The 14,939-nt window shown below is 37.6% G+C and overlaps 1 long non-coding RNA gene across 1 annotated transcript; it reads left to right on the plus strand.

Moving 5' to 3' along the window:
* The first annotated feature begins 12,847 nt into the window (after positions 1 to 12,847).
* On the plus strand, positions 12,848 to 14,259 carry LOC110706250. Its single transcript, XR_002508295.1, has 2 exons — positions 12,848 to 13,334; positions 13,807 to 14,259. It is a non-coding gene; the product is annotated as an uncharacterized LOC110706250 (long non-coding RNA).
* Positions 14,260 to 14,939: the final 680 nt, after the last annotated feature.

The following is a 14,939-nucleotide window of genomic DNA, read 5'->3' on the forward strand; positions in this document are numbered from 1 at the left end:
GATATCCTTTCTTGAAGCTACCTTCATTTGTTGCGATAATATTCCAAAGAAAATAACTAAAGATTTCCGCTTGTCGGTCTTTAAAAGTTCGCTTGAACTTTGTTTCCGCTACGCCTGTACGTCGGCGCTTCTGCTTCTTGAACCTGTATATCGGTGCCTTTCGCTAAATGAACCACTATGTCGGTGCCTTTCTAAATGAACCAGTATGTCGGTGCCTTTTGCAATGAGCCAATGTTTAGGTGCTTTAAGCTAAGTGAGACGATCTTTCATTAGGTCGATCACTTTATGTAATCAAGCCGATTACAAAAAATCGTGTCAAATTTCTTAGAGGGGCTAACTAGCGTACCAAGAAACCCGAAATTGTTGTACAAGGTTGGAACAACCGTAATAAGTGGCTGAACGTTCTGACGCCGCTGGAATAACGCTAGCGCCGCTTGTCTGACTGTAGCGCTAGACGCTAGTACTAGCGCCAGGCGCTAAGCCTTATCGACTGATGCAAAGGTCTGACGCTTGGCACTAGAGTCGAGTTTTCCTTAAATACCCTTCTCATCTTCATTTCTGCTGCTGTTGTTCGCGTTTCTTGCTCGAAAATTCTCTGAACTTCAATTCACTAGTTCTTGCTCATTTCCCAACCAAATTCACTCAAATTTGTTGCAAATCAAAGATTATTCCAACCATTTTCCCGATATATGTAAGTTTCCTCCAAACTCACGCTGATTTTAATGAATTTTGCATGCATTTATCCACGAATTTCTTGAAAATTCGAAATTAGAATTGCTAAATTCTCTTTGTTTATCAAATTTTATGCCATGAAATTGCTTGATTATGTTTATATATTGCCTTGGGAGTAATTTGAGACTTGTTTGACTCAATTTGATGAAGAAACGAACAAATCACCATTGTTGGACCTCCTAAGGTCGGGAAGATCATGTGGCTTGTTCTTGATGCTTATGCTAGCAATTCTTATCCAATTTGTCACAATAATTACTATAGTATTGCAAGAAATTGTGTGATTGCTTAAAAATGCCATGTATGCTCAATTTAAATTTGTGCCCTGTTTTAGTACTACGTACTCTGTTCTTTGCGAACATAGTATCATGCGGCTAGGCGAACCTAAGATACCATAGAACCTTAATTTATAATGATTCTGCACAATGTAGCATAACTTTTGCTTCTTGTAGATCTGGTTCTACGAGTACTTCCCCACAGCTGTGCCGGCGAGACCATCGCCGCGCAGGTTTCCAGTTAGTGCTTCCTAGGGCAGCCTCCGTGTGGGAATGTCCACTGCCTTTGTCCGAGATTGGATCATCCCGGTATGATTCTTTTCTTATTTGAACATTTTGTGATGCCTTCGATAGATTCTTGTCAGACAGACGCTCTTTGCAGGAGCCTGAGGTGTTGTACCAACCGTGGGTTGACTTGGTAGTCCCTGGGCTAGCCGCGCAGTATTCTGCTGAGTGTCGCTATTTCTTGGGGACCTGTGGAGCGGTTACGTATCTTGGAGAGAGGGTTGTTATTCAGCATTCCTTAGATACCTTTGTCGTTCTTGCTCCTCCACCACGTCACAGTTTAATGCCGCGTGGTTGGTGAGCATGTCAGAGGGAGCTGGCACCCCTTGGCGCTCTTACATGATCCCTGGACGATGCTATGAGGAGGAGCTACTGTCGTTGTTAGCTCTAGTTCCTGTACCTGCTGAGGATGTGGCGGTATTATTTTAAGCTTTTACCTTAAGTAGCCCCCAAGTAATGCTTCACTTATTTTGTTTCGCTTTGTTAGGGTGATCCTGCTGAATTCGTGATACCCCATATGTCCATCCACTATCAGGGGACATATGGGCCAATTGAGGAGATATTCCTCCGGCTCCTGAGGGCGAGCGCTTTGTGGAGCAATCGATTCCTCGTCACTAGACTCGGGTAAGCTTATTTATTTGCAACTTTTTGTCCATATATGTTATGCATGTTTACCTATTTCTTTGACAATTCTCATGCGAGGTGGTCTCGGCGATGGCACGATGCATAGATGCCTTCCGTAGCCAGCTCGTCCGGATGAGGAATGTGGCTACATGTCGTCGAGACGACGCCGTTCAGGAGGTAGCTTCCCTTATGTTTTTGCATTACCGCTTCTACTTTACATGTTTCTGATCTTAGTTTCTTTTGCAGGGTTATCCCATTCCTTCTCGTACCCGCACAAGACCTGAGGTGCGGAGGGATCCGGCGAGGTCTAGCTCGAGACGTTGCCGCACTGGTTCGGGTGGTCGGGGCGGTCGTTCTGAGGCTGCTCGTACCGAGGCGGTAGAGGGCTCAGGCTCTTCATCTGAGGGTGCACATGATGCGCCGGTAGGCCAGGGAAAGGCTACCTCGGCTCTTAGATGTGGTGGGATGTACGAGGTCAGCTCGTCATCGCAGCAGCCTCCGCAGCCTCAGCCTCAGCCTCAGGCTGATCTTGGGTGGACGGGTCCTGTGTTGAGTTTTCCACCTCCTAAGGAGACTGGAGCTGGCGTTGGAGCTGGTGGAGAGGTTATTCCTTATACGGCGTAATTTTATGAGATGATGGGTGTACGTCCCCCGGCGCCATAGTTTGTTCCTGTGCTTTTTATTATTTTATTTTAACTTTGTATAGAACTTTTCCTTTAATTAGACTCATTATATAGACATATTTTGTATATACATACTATTATGAGTTTATTTGTCATTTATCGTGGTTTTTCATTTTTTATTATTGTTATGTGCATGTTTGTGTGTGCAAAGAATTGTGAAAAATAATTTTGCGCAAAAATTCCTTCATTTTTATTAATGATGGAGGGTATCCAACTTTCTCCCCCAAAAAAGAAAAATGAAAAATAAGAGTCACATAAAAAAATATTGAATTTATAAAAACTTGGAAGTTAGTCCAATTAAAATCCGAAAAATAATATAATTAATATAATAGTTATATTAATTAAGAGGAAAGAATAAATGATTTTTTTAGAAAAAGATATAAAAGAAGAATAAGGAAACCGTAAAGTCAGCGGCAGACTCGAATCAGGTCAAAAACGCGGTTTTTTGGAAAGCTCGTACAAGAAGATATATTAGCGCCAGTTGGCGCCACGCGTTTTGGTGTAGCGCCAGGCGCTACATTTAGCGTTTGGCGCCAGGCTCTGGCGTCAGGCGCCAATATTTGGCGTCAGGCACTAATGAGCGCTGACTCCGACTCCTTCCTAGATTAAAACTACGCCGATTTTGTGTATAAATAGCCCCCTGCCAAGCCGATTTTCTTCATAATTTCATCAAATAAAATTTTTCTTAGCTTTTAGAAGAATAGCATCATGTCTCTAGTCTCCAAAAGTTTTACCAACTACACTCAGGAATGGTGTCGGTCTCTTAATGCCAAGGAGAGAATAGAGTTAGATGTGTTTCACTTGGGGGGTATTTATGGTGTTAAAAGGTTAGATCTTGATTCAGATTTTATTCATACCGCTCTAGAATATTGGGATGTGGATACTCACTGCTTTAGAATAGGGTATGATGAAATTAGCCCTTTGCCGGAAGAATTCGGTGCTATTTTAGGCTTCCCTGCGCTAGATCTTGTAGTAATCCCTAGAATAAATGAGTATTATTATAAGGATTTTGAACGCTTCTTCAATTTAAAAGATAGAGATCTATCAAAAATAGTAGATGGTAGCATAGTTAATTTGAAAGAATTTTCTCGCCATTATTTTGATAGACCTTATTCTGAATCTTTCCATGATTATAGAAGAAGGCTTTCCTCTTTTGCATGCTTAATCAATTTTTTCTCACTAGTGGTAAAAATAATGAGGGTCAATCAATTATATCCACTGTTTTAGAACAAATCGAATCTGGGAGAAATCCAATGCCCTTAATAGTTGGAGAGACTATGCTTAGCCTTGATGAATAAAGAAAAATCCAAAAGCACCTTTTCGGGGCTCTCCAATTTTATTACAGGTAGAAAAATAATATTTTGAATTACAGAAATCAAAAATATATTTTTGTATAGTAATAATAATTTATTTGCATTGCAATTTTTACAGATGTGGCTAATGGAAAGACTGGAATTAATTAGCCCTTCGGACAACATTGAGAAGTATACTCCAAATTGCTTCGTGAGAAGGAAGAAACGCTTCTCTAAGATGGGGCGCCATGAATGGAAGAATGTCTTCGAGTCTTGTAATTTTGCCATCAAGTGGGTCATCCCTTGGTGGAAAATAGAAAAATGGTTGGTGTTAACAAGCAGCCTTTCTGTCGTCTTCCAAGTTTGTCCCGCATGACATTTTATTATCCTTGCAGGGTAGAAAGACAGTACGGTCTACTTCAGACAATTCATTCCGGTGATATTTGTCATCCCTACGAGTTCCCTGTCTCCTAGGAAGTAGACAAATTTGATGCTTATTGGAGCGCTAGACCTTTATGGGAAGTAATTACCCAAAAGGTTCCTCCTTCTTTGCCCAATGATGTGAAAAAGTGGCTTATGAAGAAACCCTCAAAAGACGTGAAGAAAAATCAGAGTAAAACTGATGTGAAGAGTCGTCTAGGTGACAAGGTGATTCCTGTTAAGGAACGCTTGGGTGAAAGAATTAAGTTCAAAACACCTATAATGCCTAAGAAGAAGAGTACTGCAAAAGATAAAGGAAAAAGGAAAGCTGACACCACAGAAAAGAAAGCTTGGGTAGAAAACAAACATGGGGTCCTAGCTAAGGGGGAAACTATTTACTCCAAGATTGAATGTAGGTCCTCTAAAGGATGCCTACTAGCTAAGGTTATGGATGAGGAAGAAGACGCAGACAAGAATTAGAAAAAGGCTAAGAAAGAGAAAAAAGATTAAGAGCATTGCTTAATTTACAATTATTAGACTTAGTTTTTAAATTTAAAGTTGATTTATTTAAGCTTTATTTAAATTCCATCAATAATGTAATTTATTTTATTAATGAAATTCCAGCTTTTTAATTAAATTATTTACTTTAAATTTATTTTATTAAAGCAATGAAAACCGAAGAATTAATTTTCAAGAAATTTTTTCGAGTACGGAAGTCGAAAATTTTCCGAAAAACACCGAAATATTCCAAGATATTTTACTGTAAATTGGCGCCACGATTCTGCGACTAGCGCCAGCTAGGGCAGTCTGGCGTCAGGCGACGGAAGATGTCGTCTGGTGCTGATGTTCATCGACTGGCGCCTGAATTTTTTCTGTGACGACGATGTTTCGTCGATATTCTGTTGAATTTTTTATTAAGTCTGGGATACGAGATTTGAAAAAATAAAGTGGCCGCACCCGTAAAGGGTTGCCTACGTATCCTTTCTTAAGGAATCCAGCCAAACGTAGCTCTCTTGAGTATCCTTCTCAAGTAATTATGGGTAGTATTTCTTAAGTTGGTCAAGATTTGTCATGTTCGAGAACTCATTGCCATCCATGTTAGTTAATTTTGTTGCACCTCCTGATAGGATTGTTTTGACAATGTAGGGTCCAGACCAATTAGGTCTGAATTTTCCCCTTGGATCTAAAACATTTTTCCTTAATGCTTTTAAACCAAGTCTCCTACTTTGATGTTTTTTTTCTTGACCTTCTTATTAAAATGCCTAGCCATACGAGTTTGGTAACATTGAGTTTGATGTATAGCTTCTAGTTGTTTTTCATCGAGTAGGTTTCTTTTGTCCTTAATTATTCATAGCAAGGACTTCACTTAGGTTAAAAGTGCTAACATTGTTTGAGTGGGTGGTATTGGAAGAAGAAGGATTGTCGTTCTTCTTGCCTTTCCAGCCATTGTTGGAGTTATTGTTGGCAGCTTTCAACTTAGCCAGGTCGTCTTCAATATTAATTCCAATGTCGTAGACGGCCTTAAAGGTATGGAGATTATTCTTATATTTGAGATGCTTGGAGTACTTTTCTTGAAGGTTTTTTATGAATAACCTTACGGACTCTTTTTCACTGGGCACCTCAATCATCTTAGCTGAGGTTTCTCTCCATTTGTTAAAGCAGGAGGTGAAGCCTTCATTCTCCTTCTGCTTGAGGATTTCAAGTTCCCTATGGTCGGTCTCAACTTGAATATTGCATTTGTATCTATCAACGAAAGCGTTTTCTATGGACTCCCAGGTGGAGGTTTTTTCTTTCTCGAGAGAAAAGAACCATTGCTGGCAAACGGTTTCGAGATATAGTGAGAACAGAGAGGGGAACACTTTCTTGTCGATACCCTTAATACACATTATTGTTTCGAAGGCTCTTAAATGAAAATAAGGGTTATCAGTTGCTTTGAATTTCGGGATGTCGTTGGCATTGAACTTCTGCGGAAGAAGATCATTGTCCACCGAGACCCCTTGTGAGCTAATCCCTTGAAACTTGTAGTCACTAGATAGCTTGCTCAGACTCTCTTGCATGAGGTCCATCTGTTGTTTTTTCACAGGATCATTGATCTTGAGGGTTAGAACCTTTAATGCCTCAGTCACGGTAACCAGTTGGTTCCTGAGCTCATTGACTTCTTCTTGTGTTGCCATTACTGTCCTAGCTTTCCTCTTACGAGCGATGGGTTTGTCGAAAAGTTGGACTTGTACAAAAAGATTGTCTTTGATTAACCGTCCTTCCTTTCTTTGACCACGCGCTGTAATTTAAACCATTTTTGTTTTAATTATTTGACTCAAATCGACCTTGACTTTACGGTTTTAAAGAGGACAAGTAAAAATAGGTGCATATTTTTGGCAAAAATAAGGTATATATTTTTAGGAATCAAGTATGGTACTTAATCAAGTGATTTAAATTGGAGGATTAATATCCGACTCACCCCCCTAAAAAAATGACAGAAAAAACGCGCATAGAAGACTTTCTTAGACATGGTCAAAAGTGTGTATTAGTGTGCGCGTTATGTGGAGAGTGTAAGTGACATCTTTGACTTTTGTGTAAGACCATGGGACTTAGTGCCTAAACTCAATTGATGACTTAACAAAGCATTATTAACAGTAAAAATTAACCGAATTAATTAGCAAACTGTTTAATTAGACACAAAGTGATGACCCGAGCAATAAACCGAATTGTCGTCAAAACGACAGGACTGGCGCCTCTCTTTGCAGTGTAGCGCTAGACGACAGGATTGTCGCCAGGCGCTACTCTCCACACAGTGGCGCTACAGTTCAAAATTTGGCGCCATTACTGGAGCGTCGATCTGAAAATGTTTTCGGTATTATTGCTCAACAAGGGTATACCTAAAGTCGTACAAAGTCAACTCTTATTAAAATATTACATTTTATTTACTCAAATTAATTAATTAATTAATTAGGCAAAGTTCTTTTAGTCATTAATTTATTTAATTTTAGCACAAGTCAAACAAACAGTTAGGAAAAACACATAGAGTATGCACAACAAATAATGCATAATTAGTTAAGTAGGCACAATATGATGCAATGAGTTTGCAACCTAACCATGGCTCTAGTTCTCTAAAATTTGGGATATGGGTTAGTTAATAGAGGGTCCATGGTTAATTGTACAGATGCACAGCGCAGAAGCCTAATCGTGAAGGGTTGGCGCGAGTGGATGGGACACCGCGAATTTAGAAAAACTCGCTTCCATGGTTTAGTGAATTCAACATTCTCAGATGTACCCTTTGTTGCTCAGAGCATTCAATCAGGTAGATGGATCATGAATTCCCAGAGGGTTATGTCCATATATAGAACGCCTATGGGTTTCAGAAAAGTGAGAAAAACTCAATCAGAAAGAAGGATCGAGCAAACAATGCTAAAAACTGGTCAAAATTAGAACGCATATTTTTGGCTCGGTATTGGAAGAACTTGGCGCCAGCAAACAGAGGCCAGCGCCACTTTTTAACTTTAGCGCCTGGCGACGGAGGCTGTCGTCTGGCGCTAAAGTCAAAATACAGGCGCTAATCTTTGTTCGCTGACGCTAGTTCCTACATGCCTCAACAGCTTTCTGTGCTCGATAAAATTTTCCAGTTTCGCGCAGTGTATTTCGATCCAAGTTGTTAAAGATATTCCTCAAATTTCCTACGTGTAAAAATCCTATGTTTTAACTCATTATGGATGGTCTTTCCAATGAGATCTTTTTTATGCATATGACAATAATGTCAAAATTACGCACATGAAATACTTAGAACTTTTCGAGTTTCATCCACTCATTCTAAATCATTGCCGAAATAAATTTCAGGAATTAAAATAGAAATCCTCCCCATTGGAGTCTCCAAAAACTATAGGGAATATTTCATGCATTACCCCAAACTTGAACCCCACTGTGATCATACACTAAAGTACGGTGGCGTCCAAAGGGAAAGAAGATAGAGCCAAAGAGTCGCCAAAGTTTTAGGAACTTGTAAACCGTTCACAGGGTGAAGGTTACACCCCTTAACGATCCAGAAGATCGTCAACTCGAATAGGTCTTGAACCATGACTGGTAGTTCGGGGATGAAGGTACAAATCCAACCTAAAAGAGATTGAACCTGCCCTAATAATAGGCCTCTACTTTATTCTGATCGCATTCATGTGCGCTTTCTGACTAACATGCAATCAATAGGTTTACCCTAAACCTGTTTATCTATGTTGGTTGAATTTTAATGCACATATAAATCTATTATTGGCGATCACATGAATTATAATCATATTAACCCTAACAAGACTATTAATTATCTTATTAAGCGTGATTACAAGTACCAATTCCGTTTAAACATGCATAAAAGGTGTGATCAAGCAATAAATTATAATCAAGCAACATTATAATCATAAAAATAATCATGAATCATAAAAATAATCATGATCATGTGAAAACATAATAATAGCAAGATCCTAGGCATAATACTAACAAGATCAATAACAAACCCTAGCATGTCACTAAGCGATAAAAATCAAAGCTTTAACCCTAACATGATACTAACAATTATAAATATTAGGAAGAACATAAAAGGCATCATACTTTTAATCGTACTTGATATTAAAGTTACCCTAGACATGATACTAGGAAGATCAAAACACCCTAACATAACATTAGGAATCATAATTTACAACCTAAGCATGATTTCTACATAATAACAATAAAAACCATTAAAAGTACTTACTTGGATGCCTCGTACCTCTTTCTAATAACAAAATACACACGTTAGTAACTTCAAGGAAAATAATAATTAAAACAATTAAATTAAATAATTGAAAGAGAGATTTGGGACCAAACCCTCAGAAATTAAAACCTTTCACGTCTAGGGCGAAGGCAACTTCGAATAATGCTAGGTGTATCTAAGTATTGTGAATGCGGAATTTTGTAAAAGATAAGGTAGGTTTATAAAAGAGAAAGAGAAGCTTTAGCTTAGAGAAAAAGGTGATGACTGTAGATTAGAGGTTGTAGATGAGAATGGATGAAAATTGGTTATTGAAAACGGTGTTTTTAGAAGGTTATTTACAGAGAAAATCATCCAAAAAGATAGAAAATCGAACCAGAGTTCTGACGCGCAAAACCAAGGTTAGCACCAGACGCTGACATTAGAGCCAGGCGCTAAAGCTAGCGCCAGGCTTAGCGTCAGGTGCTAGTGACTGGCGTTTGGCGCTAATTAAATTTCTGACGTGTTTTCTAAAATCAGATAGAAATTAAACGTACAGGAGGATAAAATCGTATTTTCCTCAAAAACATTCTTTTATTCTGATTAAAACTCTAAAGGTCAACAAAAGTCAATTTATCAATGCTAATTGAACTAGGAATGAAAAGAACCTTCTAGGAGAATCCAGAAGACTAAAACTAATTGCATTAGGAATGATAAATCCATATTAGGCCCTCCCCTAGATCATTGGGCCGCATATAAGGCTCAAACTGGGCCAAGTTTAGTAATTTGGTCATAACTTCCTCAATATTCATCGGAATTGGGCTTATAATATATCGTTGGAAAACTCTTTTCAAGCCCTATCCAACAACACAGTTATTGGACCCATATCATGGACAAACCAAACTGGATTGGCTGTTTTCTTAAAATTGGTATTCAAAAACAGAAAGAAGAGAAAATAAATTAAAACTATCCACAACACTAGACTTTCCACACTTTCACTTCATTCGATTACGATTCGACGCGAAAGGTATTCATCACTGGGTTTGGTTTTGTGGAGACACAAATGGGTGTCTACACATTTTCATATCAAAGAAATTGGAACACTTACCCTTTTGTACACTTACCCTTTTGTACACTTTTATTTATTTATTTTTCTATCTTTGCTATTTTAATCTTTTGAAGTCACTCAAGCTTTTTATGATATTAAAAATTGCATAAGTTGTACACTATCCCATCCCAAGGTTGGGTAGATATAGGTTGAAAAATGAAAGGTCTATCGTTAGACGAGGCTCAAAGTGGTTTATCAAAAAAGGATTGCATATTTGAAGGGTGAAAAGGTGATATGATGTGGCTATAAGGGGTGCCTCAAATCATTGATATACATTGTGCTTAGTTTTACATGGATTTTTTTTTAATGCAATGCAATGATCATATGCAAGGAAATAAAATTCTCATTTTATTAAAGGAAAAGAAATAATGATCCTAAAAAATAAATCTAAGGAGAATAAAAAGGTGCCTATGCTAGACTTATTGGAAAAAGGGTAAATAAAAATAGAAAAAGAGGCGGTCACAAAATCTTGTCGTTGAAGCTCGCCTCTGCCTTGTGTCGTTTTCTTTATAATCACTCGCTCTTCTCGCTAGCTGGAGGAATGGGAAGCTTGTTATTATCGATCAAATGTTGGATAGCCTCCTTTAGCTTCCAACAACTCTCAGTTGCATGACCCCTACCTTGATGGTACTTGTAGTGTTCATCTGGATTCTAACTAGGTAATCTCTTTTCAAGTGCGGGATCTTGAATAGGTCCAATGGGAGTAATGAGTCCCTTAGCATAGAGTCCATCGAAGGCAGTAGCGTAACTCATCCCAATGGGGGTGAAGTCTTTCCTTAGTTGCTTCTTAGGTCCTTGGTTATCCATGGCTAAAACTTCACTGAGATCATAGGTACTAACATTGTTACTAGAGTGGGTGTTTTCGGAAGAAGAAGGATTGTCGTTTTTCTTTCCTTTCCTGCCACCGTGGTTACTATTGTTAGCAGCTCTTTGCTTTGCGAGGTCGTCTTCGATCTCGATTGCGATGTCATAAACGGTCTTGAAAGTATTCAAGTTGTGTTGATATTTTAAATGCTTTGAATATTTTTCTTGTAGTTTTTGATGAACATCCTCACAGATTCTTTTTCGGAGGGCACCTCAATCATCTTAGCGAAAGTTTCCCTCCACTTATTGAAGAAAAAAGTAAAGCCTTCATTCTCTTTTTGTCTTAACATCTCAAGTTGTCTATAATTAGTTTCGACTTGAATATTACACTTGTATCTATCAATGAAAGCGTTTACTATTGATTCCCAAGTAGAGGTTTTCTCTTTGTCAAGGGAGAAGAACCATTGTTGGCAAACAGTTTCAAGAGACAAGGAAAACAAGGAATGAAATACTTTCTTATCAATCCCTTAATGTTCATTATAGTTTCAAAGGCTCTTAAGTAAAGATAAGGGTTATCTGTTGCCTTGAATTTTGGGATGTCGTTGGCATTGAACCTCTGTGGAAGAAGGTCCTTGTCTACCGAGACCCCTTGTGAACTAATGCCTTGAAACTTGTAGTAAATGGATATATTTCTCAAACTCTCTTGCATGAACTCCATTTGTTATTGCTTCATAGGGTCATTGATTTTGAGGGTTAAAGCCTTCAATGTCTCAGTCACGTCACCCAACTGCTTCTTGAGTTCATTGACTTCTTCTTGACTTGCCATTATCTTCTTAGCTTTTCTTTTCTGACTCATTGGTTTATCAAAATGTAGAACTTAAACAAAGGTGTTGTATCCTTGATTAATCGCCCTTCTCTCCTTGACCAAGTACTATGGAAAGGGAAATTAGGGATATCGACTGTTAATTATTTGACTCAAACTCTATTCAACATGCATGGATGGAAGAAGGTAGAAAGAATGAAGGTTGTGATATAAAGGGATCATGTAGAAAATGGAAAGGTGATGTAGAGGGAGAGATATGAAAAGATTAGGAATAGAATGTACCCCCAACTCAAATGATGGAAAAAAAACCGAATCATGCATGAACCTACGACATGGTCATGGTGACATGTATAAGGTGTGTGCTATATATTGTGAGTGCAAGTGACATGTTAAGACTCGTGTCATGACCATGTGACTATACTATGTGACTAGACTCGAACAAAGACTAAGTTAAGACCTCACGTATATGTATTAAACTGGACTAGCTGTGGTATTTTAGTCATAACTTTTGATTTGTGACTTTGACTTTGGATTAAACCAACGCCAAATTAAAGATAAAACTCGGGGCTACAGATCCATAGGTTTTACGACTCGTAGTTCTTCCTAGAACTCCGGCTATGACCAAAACAAGTTGACGCTTGTGCAGTATACGAGAATAAAAATGGGGTTGACTCAAAGGAACTATGACTCGATTTTAAGTTTATTTATTAGCTTAAATTAAATAATTAATTAATTAAGCAAAGTCCTTTAGTCATTAATTAGTTTATTAAGACTTAATTACAAGCACAAGTCAAACGAACGGTTAGGAAAGACACATAGAGTATGCACAACAAATAATGCACAATTAGTCAAGTAGGCAGAATATGATGCAATGTGTTTGCAACCTAACCATGGCTCTAGTTCTCTAAAGTTTGGGATATGGGTTAGTCAAAGAGGGTCCATGGTTAATTGTCCGGATGCACCACGCGGAAGCCTAACCGTGAAGGGTTGGCGCGAGTGGATGGGACACCGCGAGTTAAGAAAAACTCGCTTCCATGGTTTGGTGAATTCAACATTCTCGGATGTACCCTTTCACTACCACAAAATAGAGAATAAGTAACACATAATATACAACGTTCAAGTTGCATAAGCGATCTCTAGAATTATACAGATCGCCTATGTAAGATAGGCGTTTTGTATGTTAAAAGCTATAGAGCGCCTATCTATGTTAATAGCTCTATATGATAAATTCAAATTTACCCTATACAATATAGAGCGCCTCTTTCAGTTCACCGTTCTATAAATATTTAAAAAAAAAAAAATTAAAATAAGTATCTAATACGACACCCACGACTAACCCTAAATACTTGTATCAAAATGAGCCGCCCCCTTCTGTCTTCTTCTCTTTTTCACTCCTTCATATCCCCTTTCTCTCTCCTCTCCCCCTTCCTCTCTTTCTCTCTCCTCTTCCACCATCACCGACGACACTGTAGTCTAGCTTCTCACGCCCACCGATGACACCGTAGTCTAGCCACCACCGAGCAATGAGCGTCGATCGTCCACCACTGTGGCATGAGAAGTCGATTCGAATTTAATTGGTCAAGGTTTTTCAATCTTTCTAATTTTTGTTTATAACTCAATTTCCTGATTATAACTAATTTGTTGTTTTGGTTATTACTTAAATCTGATTTTACTTTTGTTATATTTTAGATATTTATTAAGTTTTTGGGATAGTTTGTGTTGAGTTTTTGGGGATTTAGAGACGATTTTATATGTTTTTTTTTTTCGATCTAAAGTTTTCGATTATATTCTAATTCTGATTTTGATTTTCATTATAAATTTTTCGTTTTAATACTCAGTTATTTTAGCTCTCTAATTTGAGCAATTTTTTATTTTCATCTTTAGATTTGTTTTTAATTTTCAATCATATTAGATCTAAATTTTCTGATTTTCATTTAAAAATTATTATAGATCTAAAGTTTTTGTTTAGTGTGATTTGTTCTGATTTTGTGCGTTGATGGTGTGGTTATGGGTTTCTGGTGCGGTTGCTCTGGTTTTGTGCGCCGATGGTGGAAGGTTGGAAGCGTTGTTGTAACTACAATGGTGGCAAGCTATTTCAATTTCTTCATTTTTTATGTTTAGTTTGTTTAATTGGATCTATAGTAATTTTTAAATTTTTTATGTTTAGTTTGTAACTGTAATTCTGGTTTTATGAGTGTTATATGAACTGGGTTTATTTTAATATCTTATGGGATGAAATTTTATTGTTACATAAATTGTATTAAGATCTATTTTTGTTGGGGTGGATTGATTGAAGTTGTAAAAAATTTAGTTTAAATTACATTGCAACTATAGTCTTATCATTTGTTGTTACATGTTTTTAAAGATTTATGAGTGCAAATTTGCTTGACAGCGGCAGGATTGACACCATCGGCTTAATTATTTTGTACGAAGCATTGTAGAACTTGTAATGTAAATTTCTTGTAAGGAACTTTGATGTAATTGAAATATTTGTAATTTTTAAATTAATTTAATGTTATTTTTACGGTGTTTTATTTATTGTGAACTAATTATTATTATTATTATTATTATTATTTAATAATAATAATAATAATAATTTAATTATTTTGTTAAAAAAAAAATTTAAGGAAAAGAGAACGCCTATCTGTGATAGGCGATCTCTTTTTATATAGCTATAGAACACCTATCCTAAGATGTCAGCTCTCTTTTCCTTATTTTTTATTTATTTTGTATCTAGAATATGAAGCGCCAATCTGAGATAGGCGATCCGTATTGTGATAGATATTGAACGCCTCAAAGAGGCGTTTTGTAGAACTTATAAGGCACCCCCTCAAAAGAACGCCTCTAAGGCGTTCTATATTGCATGTTTTAGGTGTTCTATATTCTCATTTTTGTAGTGGTGTTTGTTGCACAGAGCGCTCAATCAGGTAGATGGATCATGAATTTCAGAGGGTTATGTCCATATGTAGAACACATGGGTTTTAGAAAAGTGAGAAAAACTCAATTAAGAAACAGGATCGAGCAAACAGTGCTAAAAACTGGTCAAAATTAGAACGCATATTTCTGGCTCGGTATTGGAATAACTTGGCACCAGCAAACAGAGGCCGGCGCCAAGATGTGGCTAGACTATGTGACTAGACTCGAACAAAGACTATGTTAAGACCTCGCGTATATGCATTAAACTGGAC

This window comes from Chenopodium quinoa, unplaced genomic scaffold, assembly GCF_001683475.1.
Source record: "Chenopodium quinoa cultivar QQ74 unplaced genomic scaffold, ASM168347v1, whole genome shotgun sequence".
In the NCBI taxonomy this organism is placed as follows: Eukaryota; Viridiplantae; Streptophyta; class Magnoliopsida; order Caryophyllales; family Amaranthaceae; genus Chenopodium; species Chenopodium quinoa.